The following is a 19,948-nucleotide window of genomic DNA, read 5'->3' as shown; positions in this document are numbered from 1 at the left end:
CCCCAGTACTAGAAGGTGCTAGTCAGGCAGGCCTGGTGCTGATGTCAGAACCACACTGCCACCCCCACTGCCCACACTGCCACCCCCACTGCCCAACTCCCTCCTGCACTCCCTCCCCACCCCAATGCAGCTCTGTTTTAGAGCATAAATACCCACTCCTCCATGTCTTCCCTCTATCCATCTGTCCACCTTGGTGATGGAGGGTGAGAAGAAGTGCACAGAGCAGACAGGCAAGGACCTGGGGACTGCCTGTCCAGAAGTGACTGATCACTGGTGCGTGTGATGAGCACTCAGGCGGGGAAGGAGACCCGAACCTCAGCTCTTGCCTCCTGGCCAGGCATCCGGAGAGAGGCATGGCCCAGTCATTAAAGATGTCAGGAGGTGGAGTCAGACCACCTGGGTCCTGATCCCAGCTCCATCACTCCCCGGATATGTGACCTTGGGCAAGTTTATTAAATAAAATAGAGACAAAGATAGCAGTACCTACCTTACGGAATTGCCATGAATGCTAAAGAAGTTAAAATTTGCCAAGAATTTAGAAGAGTTCACTATTATTATTGGTGTCACCATCACTACTATAGCCTGTTGAGTGTCACGAATGCCACTAAAGAAGGCCAGAGGAAGGGAGCCCTGTGGGTTGGCATGGCCAAAGGGAGCTTTTCTGGGTAAGGTGGACTCTGAAATGACTGCAAAGTCCAGACCGAATGCCCACGAGGTGGCAGGTTTGAGAACTGCCCACCCCCAGGTCAGTGAAAAACAACAAAATGACAGGACTGCAGAAGGTACTACCAAGCAACAATAATGGCAATAATTTTATTTATATTGTTGGATTTAATATTCAACAACCCCATGAGGTGGGTACATTTCTCCATTTTAGAGCCGACAAAATGAAGGCTCAGAGAAGTTAAGTAATTTGCCCAAAGTCTCCCAGCACTGTGAACATGAGAGCTTGTGTACAGCTCAGGACGTATTTTACTTCTGCTCCACTCTGACCCCTTTTCCACATTCCCCTCTCTGTTTTTCCCATTTAGAAGGCCCTGCTGGTGTGGGCACTGCTCAGGACAGATGTTTGGGGACAAGCTCTTCCCACAAGCTCACTGCCTCTGCCACAGCCTGACTTGACCTCAGCCTGGAGCAGAAAGGCTGGCTGCAGGTGCCTATCTCACACCTCAGACAGGCCAGCCTTTGGCCAGCCCAGATAAAGGACAGGAAATCCTAGGCCACCTCCCTTGGAGCTCACTCTCTCACAGGAACAGAGTTGCAGCCAGGGCAGGGGTTCCTCTGTGGTGGGGAAGCTGCCGAGTCAGCCCCGGCTGCCATGGCTGCTGGGTGTGGTTTGGGGAAAACAGGGAGGGCTGAGGGTCAGGAGACCTGGGCTCCAAATCCTCCCTCACTGGAGACTGTTCTTCCCTTCCCTGGGCCCCAGGTGGAGACCACCACAGATCATTCTGGGGAAATCATACCATCTACTTTACAGGGCTGTTCTAAGAACACAATGGGATCATGGAAGTGAAAGTGCCTTGGCAACTGAAGAAATGGGAGGACTCATAGTCATGGTCATCAACTGCCAGGGGAAGGAATGGCTACGTTGGTATTTCTCACTGTCTGATTCACTCTTCTAGGCCCCACTGTGGGCATGGCTCATACTCATTTCCGGCTTCAGTACACCCTAAAATATCCCCTTCCCTCCACCCACCCCCCACCAACTCCAAAGATAAAACCGAGTGGCAGGAAAGCAGGGTACGCTGGAAGCCCCCCACATATTACATTGTATTTAACTCAACAAGGGGAACACCTACTAACACCAGGCTTGTCCTCCACTATGGGGGCACCAATAAGAAGGCCCTACCTTCCAAGAGCTCTCCAATCGTGAGAGCTGGCTGGACCTGAACCATAAACAAATCAGTGTTGTCTAAGGTATTTGCACCCAAGATTCTGGGGGTTAGGAGTCTACCTGTTGTGGTAACCAGAAAAGGATTATGGAAAAGTCATCTGAACAAGTTCAGACTATAAATAAACTAAGGGGAGTGAGGGGTTTCCAGTGCCCCTACATGTTAAGGGGGCCATAAACAGTAGCATGTAGGGAGGACAGAGGACAGTGATGAGGCTGGGAAGGGGGCTGCTCCAGGTCTGAGGAGGAGCGCAGACGCTTGAAGGTTGTTTGGCCTAGAGAAGACACAGGTGCACTTGGGTTCCGTCCTCAGACCCCTGAAGGTCAGAGAGAGCAGACAGGGTCCAGGTGGTCCCAGAGGGCACAGTCGGAACCCAGGGTTAAAAGCCTCAGGGAGGCACAGTTAAGTTCAACATGAGAGAAAACTTTCACACATTCCAAAGACGAAAGCAACTTGCTTGAAACATATCACATTCCCAGGTATTGAACATGAGTGAGCAGGAACTGCACAAGTACCTGTCGGGAAGCCCCAAGCTTCAGAAGGAAAGTTGGACCTAGTGCCCTCTAAAGGTCCTTCTGCCCTGAGCTCTGCCTGCATACCTACCTCTAGAGGGGTTGTGGGAGAGAGCATAAAGGTGACTGGAGCTGGCTAGGCCCTTGGCTGCTTCCCACAGGGACCTAGGATCCCAGGAGCACCTTGGGCTGGTACGACCCAGGGGGAGCAGTTCACTCATTAACTTGTGGCTGAATGGGTCAGAGAGTGGCTGGCCACTTGGGACAGACACAGGCTTGGGGAGGGGCCAGACAGCAAACTGCAGAAATGCCCAAGCACAAGGAGAACCCAAGCTGTGGCAATTCAGGGCTTGGCCAGCTCCAACTGACCCAGCCAGCTGAGAATATTCAGTGTCTGGGCCTGGTTGAATTTGAAGCCAGCTCACCATTGCCCGGTAGATAAGAAAAGGGTCTTGAGTGGGGAGGCATACTTGCATAGCTGAAAGGAAGGCTGACAGACCACTGAGTCTGCCTGCCAACTGCCCTACCCACTTTATAGTCGTGGAAATTGAGGCCCAGAGAAAGCAAAAATCACTCACCGAGAGAAAGCTATAGAGGGGGCAGAAGCAGAAGCCGTTTCCTAACTCTGTAGTAGGCCCACAGGGTGGTTCCTTCTCTTCCTACTGAAACTGCAGAAAACTGCATGTGGTCTGGAGCTTTCTAAATTGGGTCTGGGTCTGGGTCTGGGTCTGGGTCCTGGCCCGACCCTTCCCAGGTGCCACTGCTTGTCCAGATACAGGCTCCCGGAGGAAGGCATCCTCCTCCACTTACAGAGGTCCTCAGCCTCTCAGCAGCAATCATGTGGTTGGCTGTCCCCATTTCCACTGCAGCCTGGTGTGGAGGGACCCACAGCTGTACTGAAAACAGACACACATTCACACAGCCTCACCCCATCCCCAGCATCGGCAGACCCTTTGGGTGGGCATTTCTTGCTCTTTTAGACTTTCAAATTGAGATGAGGGGATCAACTACTCCTAGAAACACCCCCATACCCCTTTTTAACTCTGATGCTGGACCCCACTGCCCATCCAAATCCCCATCAATTCACTCCGCTCCCCTTCTCAATACCATCCAAGCTGAACCCATGTCCTTCAAACGGTGTGAATAACTGCTTCTGTTTGCCAAGTAAAGGACGGAGGGGCAGACTTTTCACTGGCCCCAGAAGTTCCCGTGAGTGAATGTTTGTCAACGTTCCCTTGGGGGAAGGTGAGGGTTCAGGATATGGTCTCTTTAAGGCCTGGGGTGGACAGTGAGTTAGTTAATGACCATCCCCTAGAGATGACTTTCCAAGGTGGTTATTATGTGGCTCAATGATTAACCAAGCAGTGGCAGGACCCCAGGCTTGTTGGAAGGAGGCTGCTCTTTTCCCAAGGACAGCCCAAGAGCAGGAGCCTGCAGTCAGGGAGAACATTCCTGGGGTCTTTCTCTCCCTCTCTGACAGGCTGTGGTGAGGTGGGTGGGGGCAGAGGCCTGCACTGAGGGAATCTCTCCCTCGGCCCCGCATGGGGGTAGAGGGCTGGCCCGGATATGGAGGAAGTCAGCACACCCTTACTGGGGCGGAAGGGAAAAGAGAGACAGTGAGGGTTTTTATCATGAATGAGAGAGGAAGCTCCAAGCTGGGCCTTGGTGATTAGATGACAAGCTGGGAAAGACGTTCATCCTGAATGCATCCTGTTTTGCTCTGAACTGGCCTCAGCGGCCAGGCGCAGGGGAGGGGCCTAGGTGGAGAGCAGCCTCCCAGAATTCTCCCAGACCTGCGTACCCCAAACTCCTGGGTGCCCTGGACTGGGGAAGCAAGTGTGAGAGTGAGAACTGTCATTTACTGCTAGAGAAACAAAGGCAGGAAGTCTCCGCAAGAAGCCTCCATGGGTCAGCCTCCAGATCTGGAGCCCTAGAGGCGGCTAACATCTGGGCTGGGACCTTTCCTGGGCCTCTCTTCCAAAGTTCAGCTCAAATGCCACTGCCTCTGTCCGTCACCTTCCCCTCAGTCAAAAGCAATCACTCCCTGGAATGGATTTCCCAGGGCAGAATGGACGTCCAGGGCAAATAAGTCCTTCTCAACAATTGGAAATATGAACACTTACCGGTTATTTGATAATATTAAGAAACTATTTTAGGTGTGATAATAGTTGTTTTTATGAATCCTTATCTTTTAGAAATACGTATTGAAATATGTATAGATGAACTGATAAGGTTTCTGGGATTTGTTTCAAAATAACAAGGGCATGATGTAGATAGGAGTATGGACAGGGCAGGATTGGCCATGGGCTAATGGCTGTTGAAACTGGGTGATGGGTACATGGGGTCTTAGTACACTAATTATCTCTATTTTTATATATGTTTGAAATTATTCATAATAATTTTTTTGAAGTCCTCACCAAGGTATTATTATTTAATACATAAATAATTAGTGGCATGTATTATTTATGCCACTAACCCCCAAACTAGATAGTAGATTCCCTGGAACTGGGGGTTTTTACTCTGTGTCCTCCACAAGACCTAGCGCCAAGCCTAAACTTAATGACTAATAATTTATACAGCACGTGGTAGTTTACAAAGCACTTAGCTATGGATCCCCTAGTTTAATCCAGTGAAGTGGAAAAAATGAGGAGAAACCCAGAGTCGGAGAATTTGAGGGGGGCGGCAGAGCCTGGAGTTAAAGCTCCCCATGTTCAACTCCCAATCCCCTGTTCTTTGCTCCACACCACCCTGAACTCCTAGGGAACCTAACATTCAGTTCTAAAATTCCTGTGTGTGGTCGAGGTAAACAGGAACAGCAACTGTTTAGCATGCAAGTTACCAACCTGCAGGGCTGGGGAAAAGGAAACTCCACCCACAAACACAGCACTTCAGACTTGTGACAAGGGCCCAGGCTGTGGCCTCCAGTCCACTGATTCCTATCTACCAGGACCCTTCCCGAATGCATGCCCATGCACACGTGCGCACACACAAACCAAGACCCCTTAATAAACACCTGACACCAGCAACTGTGTGCCCAACCCAGTGCTCAACTACCCTGTTGTGGGGTGGGGAAGAATGTAAAACTCACCTAGATCTCTGGGAGCTCACACTTCCCACCCTAAAGCCCTTGCATCTTTGAAATCTGCTGTCCCTATTTTATCTGATGAACAGCTTTCCCAAGGCCCAGGGCCATGACACCTGATCCTAACCAAACTGGGAGCCTAAGGCAAAAGGTCCTTCTCTTCTTTTCAAGGCAGAGGCAACTCTTTCTTCTAGCCAGAAAAGAGGTGAGGGCACAACCTGCACGTGATAAACCTGCCATCTGTTGAACCTGAACTTTCCATGGCTCAAATAAGGAGCTCCAGGAGTCTCCTAGCAGCAAAGCAGCTGCAGCTGTGACAGCTTCCCAATTGGAGACTCCATCCCCTCCTCCCTTTGGGACCTTCTTGCCTTTGTGTCCCTGTTGCTATCCTCTAAACCTAGACACAGGGGTCTTCTGCTCCCTCTCCAATCTGTAGTCCCAATAATGGAATTTTAAAACTTTAAGAGGACAGAGAGGGACAACATTCGAGTCTTCTTGGTGCCACTTTCTTTGCTTCTCTGCTGGAACTCAGGAGGTATTGTGTTTGAGTAAGGAAGGCTCTGCCATCCTCCCCACATGACTCACTGCAAGCCCTGTCTCAAGCAAGCACACAGGGCACACAGCCCCCTTGCTTTGCACACCTTCAGTTCAGCCCTTCTTGCTCTAAACACCTCCAGATATCATCTGTAGGCAGCTTCTCCTCTCTAGGTGGGGGAGGGGAGCTGTAGATGCACAGAGAGGTTTAGCATACTTCTCCAAAAACAGGAGAGGCAGTGTCCAGTGTGGTGTTTCCTAGCACTAAATATAGAGGTCTAGGGAGCAGAAATCCAAAATCCAAAGTCCAACACATTAACAAAAGGCCACGTCCCTAAAATGAAAACCAGCCCAGAATGTCCAGCTAGATGGCAGCTGTACCTTTAAAGTGAAAGAGTTTCACTACCGACCCCTATGCCCTTACAGCAAAACACCACCCTTCCCATCACACTCTTCCCACTGCGAAAGCCACCCAGAAATCACCTGCAGCCTTCTTCTCCATGCCTTTGGGCTGCCCACCTTCCCATCGCATCCGCAGACAAGATTTGTCCCCCTTTTCATTCCAGGAGGATGAAAATGAGAGGAAAACTCAGAGGGCAATAATACAGGTGTGGGGGGGCGGGGGGGCGGCAAACCCTAGAGTGGGGAGGGAGCAGGTCGCACAGGAGGAGTCAGGGTTTGAAAATAGCCCTGGGTGTGATTCATTAACCCCTCCTCCCCGCTTAGGCTCTGACTGGGAGAGAAGCCAGGGCCCTGGGACTTGGGGGTAAGCATAGGCTCCAAGCCAGCCCAATCACTGAGGCCCCCAACCTCTGGGGCCCCAGGCTCTGGAAGAAAACTCCCACCTCTCCCTACCTTGGTCTGGCTGCTGTCGCCCACCCCTCCACGCACACTCTAGTTTTCCAGCTGGCTTAGCTGCATAATCACCACAAAGCTCTCTGTGTGCATAGTTGCTGCCACCCCGAGCGTCTCAGAGACAACCTTTTACCTGCCAGTTAGGAGCCTGACCCCAGGTACCAAGTAAACAAATGTCAGGGTGAAAGAGACCGGGCCCTTTAGATACTGAAATCAAGCTGCCACCTGAGGTGTGCCTGAAAACACTATGGCCCACACAGTAGTATGACTCGCCTAAGGTCACATGGACTGGCTGAACCCCAGTTTCCTGAGTCGTAATTCAGCGCGCAACTTTCACAAGTGTCAGGAGGAACGTGGAGAGAACCCCACACTACCTAATTTGGAAATTCCAAAAACTTCCACTAAAAGCCTTTCCTCTAATCCAAACCCATTTTGGACTTTATGGGAAAATGAGGCCTATGAAGATGAGACGTGTCCAAACGTTTTCGCTTGGTCCCCGCAGCTACCTTAATACCAAGAAGTCCTGGGCATTTCTCAGGAGAGAAAGCAATGAGGCAGTGGCCAACGGGAAAACCCATACAGCCGGACGGGGGCTTCCTGGAAATGCCCTCGAAAGCAGAGAAAGGAGAGGGCAGGAGATCTGGCGCGACCCGGCAACAGAGCCTGAAGCTCTGCCGCCCCCGGCCAGCTGCAACGCCCCTCCAAAGCCCCAGAGCGACGGCTGCGAGACCCACGGGCCCGGCGGTAACAGGCGGACAGCTGCCTTCCACCGCCCCACTCGCGAGGCTTCGCTGGAAGACGCGCGGCTGGCGCGCTCGGGGGTCCCCCAATTTCGGCGACTCTGACCCCCCAATCCCAGGGGCGGGAGTGGCTCGGCTCGCTTCCTCCCTGTCTCTTGCGTACGCCGCCCGGCGGAACCGCTAGGAGAAGGGCCGAGCCGGAGCGCGCCAGAGAGGCAAGACGGGGAGAGGGAGCCCCAGGCGCCCCCGTTTGTCTGGATCTCCCCCTGCCGTCGCCCAGACTCCTACCTGGAGGCCGCGTCCACCCCTTTAGGTTCGGGCGCTGACACAGAGCGAGCGGGCAGGAGGCAAGCCCAGGAGGGACTGCTCCGTCCGGGACACACGCGGGGCCTGGGGTCGGGCAGGGGTGACGGTGCCAGCCAGAAGAGCAGCTGCCGCGGCTGCTTAGCCGTTGTCAACCCGAGTCCACTCAGCTCGAGTGGGGAGGGAGCGTCGGCGAGTAGGGCTGTAGGGACGCCCCGCCCACCTCCCCTCGGCCAATGGGGGCGCAGTCTGGCCCACCGGACTCGCCAGAAAGTCACCCAAATCTGGGTGGGCGGGGCACTGCCTGCAGGTCCTCCAAGGCCCTCGCCGCTGCCTTTCCCTCCGGTCACACCGCTGCCAGGGAGGAGGTGCAAGCCCAAAGACTGAGGCACAAGGAGTGACTTGGCCAGGCACACAGGCTAATATTTATTGGGTTCTGAATGAGTCCGGCACTGTTTGGGGGATTTAAACACATATGCCATGTGCCCGGGAGGGTTCAGTGACTTGCTCGGATAATTTATGGGATGTCCAGAAGACACAACTTCGGTGAAATCTCCAATTGGTAGGGGAAAACCAGATAATTAGGAATTTGAGCAGGAAGCTGCCATCCTTACGTTGCTCAGGCCCCAGTGGCTCTGCAACTTCCCCAATACCCCAGGCTTCTGTCCCCTACCCCAAGTCCAAACTCCACCTCCGCAGAGAAATGCATGGAAAATTTGGGGCACGAACATTAATCGTGGCAGGGGAGGGCTTCCAGGAGTTCTGATAGTAAGCACCACCAGAAAGTCCATTCAAATTCAGTAAGAAACAAGAGCCTTCGGCTTTGATTTCTCTCTGGCCTTTCATCACAAGGGTCCAACACAAGTTCACAACCTTGATTTCATTGTTGAATTGAGGACTCCTATTAGTCAGGTCTGAGAGTATCCAGGACCTCATGCAGTTCAACTGCTATCCCTCACATTTACAAAGACAGAAACTGAGCAGAGGTGACTCACTTAAAGCTACCCAGCCTGGAACTCCTGTGGTCAAGAAAATCTCCTGCCTCAACTTCCTGAGTAGCTAGGATAACAGGTGTGTGCCACCATGCTCAGCTAATTTTTACATTTTTTGTAGAGCTGAAGTCTTGCTATGTTGCCCAAGCTGGTCTCACACTCCTGGCCTCAAATGATTTACTCAGCAAATCCATGGCAGGATCAATACCTGTACACTGGTTATTTTCTCCACACCATTCCTAGAAGGCAGGAACTGCATCCATCTAACTTGCTTGTTAGAGTATCTGATACAGATGAGAGCAAAAATATCTGTCTCTGAGGGCAGCAACTTTATCAAGGTCACCCAGGGAAAGACAGAGCCAGACCTAACCCAGCCCCAAGTGCCCCTCTCCTGTCTAGCTTTCAGTTCACTAGGCCAAACTGAAATTCTCCCACATTCCTTCCCTGCTGGCCCTGATGAGAGTCAGAGGAGCAATGATAAAGTGACACTACCACCACTGTGTGTCCCATGTATCCCTCTTTTCCTCTTGATGGCAGGACTGCCGCTCGTATCCTCTAGCAATTTGTTCAAGGTGCGCCAAGTCCCTGTGGGTCTATGGATGAGGCCTGCACGCCAGAAGTTACTCCCAGAAGCAAAATCCTTCTGGTGGGTGGGAAGGGATATGACCTCCTTCCTGAGGCTGGGCTTTAACAATTGTAAGCATCCTTAAGGCTCTGAGTTGAAGCCAAAGGCATCTTGCCTGTGCACAGTGCTAAAAAGGACAAAAAGTGGGGTCCTGCAATGATTTTATCATTTCCCTAAGGGCAAGAAACCTTGTCAAAGCCAATTCCATCCACTCCAGGGCACCAAGCACAGTGCTTACAGTACTTTCCTCACTATTGTTTGTTAATGAATGAACAAATGTTAAAAGATATTCAAAGCACAACCAAAAATAAATGACAATCATATGACTAATGAGCAAAGTCAACTTATCTTTTAGTAGATACATTTAACTGAATCAGATATCATGGGTTCTGAGACACCAGCTGTATTTTTTTAAAAGCCATCAAACCAGGAAACAAAAAAGGAGGAGGGTATAGTATGAAAACTACCAAAAAATGGGGCACTGCTATAAATACTTAGAAGGAGAACTTTGCAGTGCCTGGCATAGAGTAGATGTTCTATAAAAATGCTTGTCGAATGACAGTGAACACAATTGTCAGGGTAAGCTACAATCATGATATTTGCCATGCACATTGTGACATTTTGAAATGGCCCAAGCGATATCAGGGCTATTTCTTTTGGTCTTTTTTGATCTCCCTCTTTTATTCTGGCCAGGAGAGCTCAGCCTGTTCCACAGGGCAAAGATAGCTCATCCCCTTCAATACCCCTGCCAACCCCTGCTCCCTGCCCCTGAGTCTTGCATGGATTAATAGTGCCTGGAATGGATGAGAAAGAGTATCTTTTCACAGGCGCATTTCTAGGTTGCAGCCTGAGTGGCTATGGAGGTAACTGGAGGCTTTAGGTTCTTGACTTCCCCTTTTCCTCAAGCCCTCACTCTTGCCTGTGTGTCCTATAGTACCATTGCTGTTGCTACCTTGGATGCCAGCTCAGTCATCAGGCAGGGGAATGTAGAGTGCTTGAAGCAGGCCAAGGCCTGGCAAAAGAAAAAGTCTCTGTGTGTATGTTTGTGCGTGTGTGTGTGTGCGTGTGTGTGTGTTTCTGTGCCCGAGGCATGGGGCTTTCCTCATTCTACCATGCCCACAGACCATGTAAGCCCCACAAGAGGGAGTATAATGGACACTGGAGCAAGATGGCCTGGGTACAAATGGCCTCTGCTACTTACTAGCTGTGTGACTCTGCCTCAGTTTCCTCATCTGGAAAGTGTAGATGATCATCACAACCCTGACCTTCAATGGCTGCAGAGCAGATCCACTAAGCTAAGTAAACACTTAGAGTGATGGCTGGCACATAGTAAGTGCTTATAAGCATCAGATATGGTGAGAAGCACTGAGCAATAGTAGAATGAGCCCTGGATTAGGAAGTAGTAGAGCTAAATGCTGGCCCCAGTTCTACCACTTTCTTGTTATGCCACCCAGGACAAGTCATTGTGCCACCCCAGCCATCAGTTTTTTCACCTATAAATAACAAGACTAGAGTATAATACCCACTGGGTAGAGTAGAGACAATAAATGTGAAAGTATACTGTAAAGGACTGTGGCAGGTGGCAGGATGACACTGAAGGTGCTATAGAGCTAACCTTTGGGGGACCTATCAGCCCTTTTCTCCTAGGCTGTGGCAAAGAGCAGTTCCATATACCATTCCCCTGAGCCTCACTCTGAGACCCTTGGGTCCCAATAAGGGCCTACCTGAGGAATCCCAACAGTCCCCACCCCCTCCCTGCCTGGGAATGGGAGTTGCTCGAGCTGCTGCCGGCAGACCCATGCCCCCACTCTGGAATGGCTAGATTAATATCCAAAAGGAACCAGATAGACTCTTCTACTACTCTTTTCCATAGGAGCTAAAGAAACCGCAGCAAATCACTTCAGGGAATTCAGCTGGGAAGTTTTTAGAAAAGGGGTAGGAGCAGTGAGGGGAAAATGAATTACACTCAGACCAGCCCCACCAAGTACATGAGTACGGGTGGCCTCGCACACAGGCTCTGACACTTGTACACACATTCCTGCATGCCTCAACGAAGCCTGCTCCCTGGTGGCTTGGGGCCCCCGCCCAGCCTCATGAAAGGGGGCTATTGATCAGGTCCCAAAACAGAGGATAGTCATGGTTCATTAAAACAAACAAACAAACAAAACAAAACTTCCTGAGGAGCCATGGCCATAGGAGGGAGATTTGCACTAAGAAGACAGCCCAAGCAGAGGCAGATGTGGACAGAGGGAATACAGTGGTGGGGAGGGGTTTGAAAAGGTGAGGGCCACACAAACACCTCACTGTCTATACATTGCCAAGTGTGGACAGAGGACAGAAAGCTACATCCTGGAAGGAGCACCCCCTCTCAGCCCACAGCCTAGGGGACTATCACGGTTGCCTCCAGCCTCACCCCAGAGCAACCTGGAAGGAGGAGCTCTGTGCTGAGCTCAGAGCCCTGGGCTGGCAGTGAGGGACTCTGGAGCACAGGCCCAGCCAGGCCCAGGCCAGGGGAGATTCAGGGGTCACCTAACCTCTCTGCCCTTGCCCTCCCTAAGCTCAGACATAGAGGTGTGGGGCGGCTCATGACTGCCTCCAGGCACTTGGACTGGGCAGGTGGAGCTGGATAACCCAGGCCTGGCTCTTTCCCAGATACGCGGGGGCCTGTCATCTCTCCTCAACCAACACCAGTCAATGTGCCAGCCTGATGGAAGGCTGGGCCCCAGCATCCACTCAGTAGGCCCCCCGGGCCATGACAGTGCCACAGGTACCATTTGACACCCAGGATGGGTCTCCGGACTGACCCTACTGGCCCATCTCAAAGGGTCCCCAGAGGTTTTCTGCTGCAGGCAGATGGAGCACCCCACTAACGCCTCGGGGAGGTCTGCCTGCCCAGCCCTAACAAATAGGTGGGGTCACCGTGGACAGAGCACTTGGTGACCGTAGTGGCACAGACGCCCAGAGCAGGATGTCCACCCCGGTGCCCCACCCCATTCCTGCTCTCCAGATTCCAAAGGTCACAACATGCAGAGAGGAGATGAGCAAAGGCAAGCCTGCCTCTGACACAGCCCCACACCCCACACACAGCAGGCGAGGACAGGAGTGCTCCCCTCTGCCCAGCTTAGTCTCAGTCCTCAGCCTTGGAGCTTGCTCCTCCCTGGCGAGGCCCACTTTCCTCGTCTGGAAAAACAGGCTGGGCCCTGGTTCTAGGGTCCCTTCCTTCCAGAACGGTCTGCTTCTGTGAGCTCCTCTGTGTGTTCCCATGGTGGTGGGGCATCTGCAAGTCCAGCATGCACAGGGCTTCTGCAGAGCACGGGGGTGGGGGTGGCATGATGGTCCTCTGAGGATGGGGGGTACCTGGGGCCAGGGGAGGAAAGTGAGAAAAAGGAAGGGTGGGGAGCCTGGGGGAAAGGCAGGGAAGGGGAGGGCTGAGGCTAAGCCGCCCCACTCCTGGAGCCCTGGTCTTTGCCCCCAGCGTTGCTCCCAGCTCACTCTGGGGCTATGGGTACCCAGAGTCCTTGAACAGCCCTCATGATTCTGACTCCTTGCCTGGGATTCTTTCCAGTGTCCCTCCAGGGCTGCAGCTCCCAGAGAAAAAACCTGGGAAGGCGAGGAGGAGCCGGGGAAGCAGAAAGAGAGGCTCTTCCTTCCCATTCACAGGCTCCATCGTTAGCTGCCACAGCCTGACCCCACATTGCCACCAGACGTGGCGCCCTGGAAGCTGGAGGGCTGCTTGTGGAGAGGTGTGTGGCTTTTATACACCCTGCCCCCAGCCTGACCCAGCCCAGCCCTGTGAAGAGGGGTCTCTAGGGCTTGACAATGTCAATTCAGACTGGCTGAGCCTGCCCCTGGCCAACCACCCCCCTGTCTCCTGACCTTGAAGGGCAGCCCTCAGAGGCCCCAGGATGACATCGGGGAGGGCATGGGATGTGTTCGGATGGTTGAGGGCCACTCAGCAAAGGGCTCTGGGCTCAACTTGGCCTTGGAGCTCGTCTACCCTCTCAACAGGCCTTTCCTCAAGCACAGCTTCCCCCTTTCCCCTCCATACATACACACTTACTAAGCAGGAGTTCTGATTCGCCCTCAGCCAGGGCTGGAACTTCCCCACACACATGCATCAGCCATTCCCATAACATGGTTACCCAGACCTTGTCTGTGCCGGGCACTGGGCAAGGGACAGGGTCAGAGAGTGGGGCGGGCAGGCCCACAGCCTGGGTACCTGCCTTCCTGGAGCTCCCATGTCAGTAGGGGAGGCAATGGCAGCCCCTGACAGAGAACGCCCATCCCAGGCAGGTGGGTAGCCAGGTCAGTTCCCAGAGGACAGGGAGGGAGGGGCAGCCAGGCTTCCAGGGTGGATGGGACCTGATGACTCTATATCAACAGGCCCCCAAGGAAATGATCCTGGCCCCCAACACCCAAGGCTCCTGGGTCAGGGCCAGGCAACTGTCACTCTGGCTTCTACTTTGTTTCTACCACGGAGGAACTGTGTGACCTGGCTGAGAGTCTTGCCCTCTCTGGCTCTCAGTGTCCCCATAAGTACAATCAGAGAGTCTGTTCTCAGAATCTCCAAGGATCCTGTGTTTCAGCGTGTTCAATTCCATGTTAAATCTATGGAGAGAAACCCAACCCAGTTTGCTATTTCCTCCCTGCCCTTTAAGTGGAATCAAGAGCGAATTAGAGCTGGGTGCAATAATCCCAGCTACTTTGGAGACTGAGGAGGGAGGGTTGTTTGAGCTCAGAAGTTCGAGTCTCGAGAGAGAGAGTGAGTATGAGAATTACTCAGAAGTAGTAGCCTGGAAATATAAGTACCCCAAAACTTTTTTTTCAATTTTTAAATAGACAAAATGCCAGAGACATTGGGAGATCCCTCAGAGACCCATTCCTTGGTTTGGAGCTCCCAGGCAATGCGAGTTGATTATAAAGGTGCTACCAGGGTTGCTGGGCTGTGTCCTGCACCTGGGGTACAGAGTGGGAAGGTAAGAGGCCCTTGGAGTGATAGGGGGATGTAGGGAGCTACTGTGTAGGTGATAACACTTAACGATCTGGAGACCAAAAAATAAATAAATAAATAAAAATAAAAGGATGAAAGGACAGATGGACAACTCAATGACAAGGAAAAAATACAGGTTGAGGGTTAGACATATAGTGGGACAGGAAGACAGGAGGGTGAACAAGCAGACACCAAAGGCAGAGACGAAGAAGGTGCTGGAGGAATGGGTGTAAAGGGACATACTGTTTACTGAACGCCTACCACGTGTTAGTAACCAAAGTGGTGTTCTTTTTGAGCGGAGGATGTAGACAGAGGTGGGTGGGGACGAAGCCGGATAGACTGCTGGGATAAGAGGATGGGGCACCCATAGGGCGGGGCAAGAGCTGCCGAAGAATTAGAAGAAAGAAGGCGTGCGGGGTGGAAAGCCTCAAAAGGGGGCACTGCCGGCCAGGGGTGAGGTTTTAGACAAATGGACATAGGACTCAACGATGAAAACCGGGCTGGAACCAAACAAGGAGGCAGAGGGAGCAGGGAGCTTCGAAGAGCCGGTGCGGGAAGCTCTCCGCGAAGCGCAGCTCAGCCCTGACCTCCCCGCCTGGGGCTGCCTGGCTCTCAGTTCACCTGGATCCCAGCGCGGCGCGTACCACCGGGTGCCCTTCACACCCCACGGAGTCCACGTCCGTGGCTTCAGGAGCCGCAACGCCGGACCCCAGCCCCGCGCCTGGGCCATGTGTCCGCGGGCGCCGCGCGGTGCCAGGCGGCTAAGCAGCCCAAGAGCGAGCTGGCGAGCCGGAGTGCTGGCGCCTGGGGTAGTTTTGTCCCGGGACTGAGCGAATCCGCGGGGAGCCCGGGGAGGGAGGGGCTGAGCGGATGATGGATGTGTTTCCCTGCCCCCTCAGTCGCGATTAGAAAGTTCCACGCCCCCACCTTGAGCAGCAACTCCCCCTTCTCTAGCCTCCAGTCATCTACTCAACTATTCCGCCTCCCCATCACCATAGGAAGCCTTCTTCCAGGTTGGAGTCACCTTCTTTCCAGCCTTTTCCAACTTGGCCCCCATCTGAGAGTTTTCTCTCCACTGATTCCTCTCCTTTCTGTTCTCATACCTCAGTGCAAGATAGTGGGGGTGTCTTCCTAGTTATGGGGTCAGCCCCTCCACCTCCTGTCTGCCCCCAAATCTCACCAACCATGTGACATGGAGGAAGGCCTTGTGCAACAGCCAGATGGAGAAGGAAACAATGGCTCTGGCCATCTTGACAGACTGACTCACTCCTCGGCCTCCCTTACCGCCCCCTGCTTTTCACTCCTCCCTGCAACCACATTCTCTGACTGGCTGGCCTGAGCAACCCACCAGCTGGGTTCCACCAACGACACTTTGAAATCTTTCTAGTACCAGAATATCCTGAAGTGGAATCAGTCCTTATAGACTCCCTTATGTTACAGATGGAAAACTGAGGCCCAAGAATGCAAATGACTTGGCCATCATCTAGGCCGGGGCAGTTATCTCTATGTTGCAGGACTGTTGTAAGGATCTGAAGGACTGATCATGGTGCCTGGCACGGAGTATAGACTTCATTAAGAAAGATTAGCTTTTATTTTCAAAGAGTTTAGCCCCTGGCATGTACCACAAAAAAAGCCTGGACCAGGACTCTAAGGTACATAACCGTTTTTTTCTAATACATAATCCCCACCACCGCAAGCAAACTTGCATTACCTGACTTGGGGATGGTGGGGGGTCCTGGTTAAATTTGTTTTCAATGGAGATAAGGCCAAAAGTTACCAACAGCTCTCAGACCAGGCCATTTCCATTCTACTTCTGTTGGTGGCCAGTAAAGGGACCAACATCCTAATAGGGCCTCTGCTCTAACTGTGGCATAACCTGGGTGATTTCTCCTCTCTGAGTCTCAGTTTCCTCATCTGTAAAATGAGGGTAATATTCGTATGACACGATGGGAATAATGAATGTGCTTTGTGAACAATAAAGGGGTACATGGGTGAAGGTCACAGCCCCTCCCCCCTACTGTCTCCATACCTTGTTCCTGGAATCTAGAGCTAAGCTACTCCATTTGTGAGGGATAAGCTAGAAAAAGGAAGTGCAGTTTCCAGTTGATATGTGCTTATTTGCATGATATTTGCACCCACTTTTCATGAACTCAGTGTCAGAGCTAGAAGGAAATTAGAGGTTAACATGTTGATCTTCATGCCATGCATCCCTTTTCCCCAGGGCAACGGTGGCACATAGTAGGTGTTCACAAAATATTTACTGACTGAATGAATGCATTCTTCATGTGGGGAAGAGGACTTGTCCAAGGTCACACAGTGAGTTTGTTTCAGAACCAAGGCAGATCTGACTCTGCTCCTCCTTCCACTAGGCCATTTCTACTTCATGGAATTATTTTTCTTTTCCCTTCAAATGACCATAAATCAATGGGAAGCCCGTCTCTCCCAGCACCCTCTGGCCTATCAGCAGTCCCCATTCTGGACTAGCCCAGGCAGGACAAACAGCCACTGGGATGCCCCTCTCTGGGCCCAGCTTTCTGCTGCCACCCCGTTGACTCCTGAGTTTCGAGCAGTCCCTGCACTGCGCCTCTCACAGGGGCAGCCCCCTCCCCCGCGCCGCCCGCGGAAAAGGAGGCCTCAGTCAGCTTCCTCCAAGCAGAGGAGTTTCCCTTTTGCTCTCCGGTTGGGCGGGAGTGTGGGACATAGCCCCCGGCAGTGGCAGCGGCCTAGAAGGAAGGGCGGCAGCAGTCACTTCCCACCCTGCTAAGGCATCTCCCGCCCTGTCCAGTCCCACCCCTATTTCCTGAGTTCTGCTGCTTCAGCTCCAGCCAGAACAGTGATATGAAAGAGCTCCGAAGAATCACTTGAGTCACAGAGCCCTGTTGCTGGGAAGGACCTTCGAGGTTATTTATTCCCACCACCTCCCCACTCCAGGCAGGAATGCCTGCTGTTAGCAAAGAGGAGGAGAGGGGGCACCTTACTGAACCTCCACAGCTTCAAGTTTCTCCTCCAGATAATGGACATAATATGACACATAGCTGACAATGGTGCTGTGAGAGGAGATGCCAAGAATGGATCTAATAAAAGCTGATGTGGATTGAGCACAAGCTATACCAGACATTGTTCTAAGCGCTTATTTAATTCTTACCACAATGCTCTGAAGTATATATATCATCATCATTACTCCAGTATACTGTTGGAGAAACTCAGGAGCAGCAAAGGTAATCCAAATTGCTCATAAGTGGCAGTGGCAGGATTGGGACCTCGAGCCTCCATCTTCACCCATATATAACGGTGGTAATCATCCTTACCCCCAGAGAATGATTGGACCCCCTTGAGAGTTACTTGAATTCACAAGTGTTTGTTTTACTGTAACTTTTGTATTCAAGTACCCCTAAGGGCTGAGAGGGAAGAATGTGATGAAACCTTGGGGGGCTGATGATGTAAACCTGAAGTGTTGGCTCCAAGTGGGAATGTCTTTGAAGTCCAGCTTTTATCTTAAACATCCACTTGAATTTTCAGTTAACTCTAGTATGCATCCTTGTTTTCTTATTAAAATTCATCTTTTCCTTCCTTAAGCCTTTGAGGAAAATGTACACTCCAGGAAGAGGAGACATACTGGTCTAATACCTTCATATGCCTCCAGGCCATGGCCTTGTACCCCAGGGGTAGCAGGCACCTGGTTCAGTAAAAGATAGGCCCTTAGTCACTGAGAATAGCTAAGGTTTATGGAGTGTTTGTCATGTGAGCCAGCATTCTAAGCACTTTCTATATATGATTTAATCATCATATATAACTCTATGATAAGCTGAATTATTATTGCTACCATTTTCAATGGGAAAACTGTAGCATAGAGAGGTTAAATAATTTGCCCAAGGTCATACAGTTTGGACTGTCAGCTTTAGCTAGTAACCACTATACATACTGCCTCTCAGGCCACATGAGAGTTTCTCTTACCTACCTACCTCCACCACTTCCCACCAGGATGATTGATTTGATTATTGGCAGAAGCAGGCCTTATTCCAATTAGAAGATCAGCTCCTTGAGGGCAGTGACAAGGGGGCTCCCTACTGCCCCTTTCCCTATATCGATGCTAATCCTGGGGCTGGGCCATGCACAGGGCTGGTCCAGCATTCAGATTTGGCAACTGACTGTTTCCTGGCTGGTGGCAGTCTCTTGGGCCTAGCACCTGTTGAGCTGGTGGATACAGCACTAGCATTTCACACAGGAGTCCTCTGCCACACTCTGTGGCAAAGATCTAGCTTTAGAAATGGCTGCCCATCACCTACAGGGACAAGTCCACACTTCTAAGACTGGCATTCAAAGCACCCTCAAGACTGCCCAGTTAACGCAGGTGGCATTCCCAGAACACACCTCCTTAACCCACCAAATGTGTTACATGTGCACTTCTCTCTCACAAGAATGCTCATCCTTATTTCCTTTACTTATTTCACAAACTTTTATATGGTGCTTTCAATGTACCTGACTCTATCCTCAGCTCTTTGCACATTTTAACTCGTAAAGTCCTTACAGAAACCCTGTAGGCACTATTATCCCATTTTACAGATAAGGAAATGAAGACACGAAGAGGTTAAATTATTTGCCCTATCTCCTATACTTGGTAAAGTCCAACATACCAGTTTAGTACAGTATCTCCTATGAATAGCATAAGGTGTTCCCTTTCTGGGTGACTCCACAGCTCAGTTACATCAGCAATCATTCTATATTGAGTGTAATTATCCATGTCTTCCTGCCCAATAAGGGTTTGAATTCTCTCAGCCAGGGGCTGTATTTTATTATTAATGGCATATCCATTGCTCAGGAAGGGATTTGGCGCAGCATTAGTACTTGAGAGGATATTCATTAAAAGATTGAATGCACTGGGCGCAGTGCTTCACGCCTGTAATCCCAGCACTTTGGGAGGCCAAGGTGGGTGGATCACTTGAGGTCAGGAGTTTGAGACCAGCCTGGCCAACATGGTGAAATCCCATCTCTATTAAAAATACAAAAATTAGTCGGGCGTGGTGGTGTGCGCCTGTAGTCCCAGCTACTCGGGAGTCTGAGGCAGGAGAATCACTTGAAACCGGGAGGCGGAGGTTGCAGTGAGCCGAGATCATGCCACTGCACTCCAGCCTGGGTGACAGAGCGAGACTTTGTCTGGAAAAAAAAAAAAAAATTGAAGAGTAAGTGAGTAGGTGGGTGGGTGAGTGGAAAGCCCAGGAGCAACCTTGACCAAACCAAATGGTGGCTGAGAGATTTGAGGTTTTCTTTCCCCCATGTTACTGAGGAAAACAGCATAAAAATGACTCAATGTCCAAGCATGAAATGCAACCACAGGTGGTGAGAGGGGAAGAGAGAGAAGACCTTCCCCCAGTCCCACCATTGGTGTGGCTGGACCAACCCTGGCACCCTGACCACAAAGCCAT

General features: G+C 51.6%; 1 protein-coding gene across 2 annotated transcripts in view; it reads right to left on the bottom strand.

The window, feature by feature from the left end:
- Nucleotides 1-19,948, bottom strand: part of STARD8 (StAR related lipid transfer domain containing 8) — a 78,382-nt gene that overhangs the window by 24,107 nt on the left and 34,327 nt on the right. Inside the window, exon 1 of one of the 2 annotated variants that reach the window (XM_004064304.4) lies at nucleotides 7,904-8,067. The exons of the other annotated variant lie outside the window; for it this stretch is intronic. The gene's annotated coding sequence lies outside the window, so the exon portion shown is untranslated. Of the gene's footprint in view, nucleotides 1-7,903; nucleotides 8,068-19,948 lie in introns of those variants that run through there. 2 annotated transcript variants of the gene reach the window in all.

Source organism: Gorilla gorilla, chromosome X (genome assembly GCF_029281585.2).
Source record: "Gorilla gorilla gorilla isolate KB3781 chromosome X, NHGRI_mGorGor1-v2.1_pri, whole genome shotgun sequence".
Taxonomy (NCBI): Eukaryota; Metazoa; Chordata; class Mammalia; order Primates; family Hominidae; genus Gorilla; species Gorilla gorilla.
Note: the sequence above shows the minus strand (reverse complement) of the source record. Positions and strands in the feature narration are given on the sequence as shown.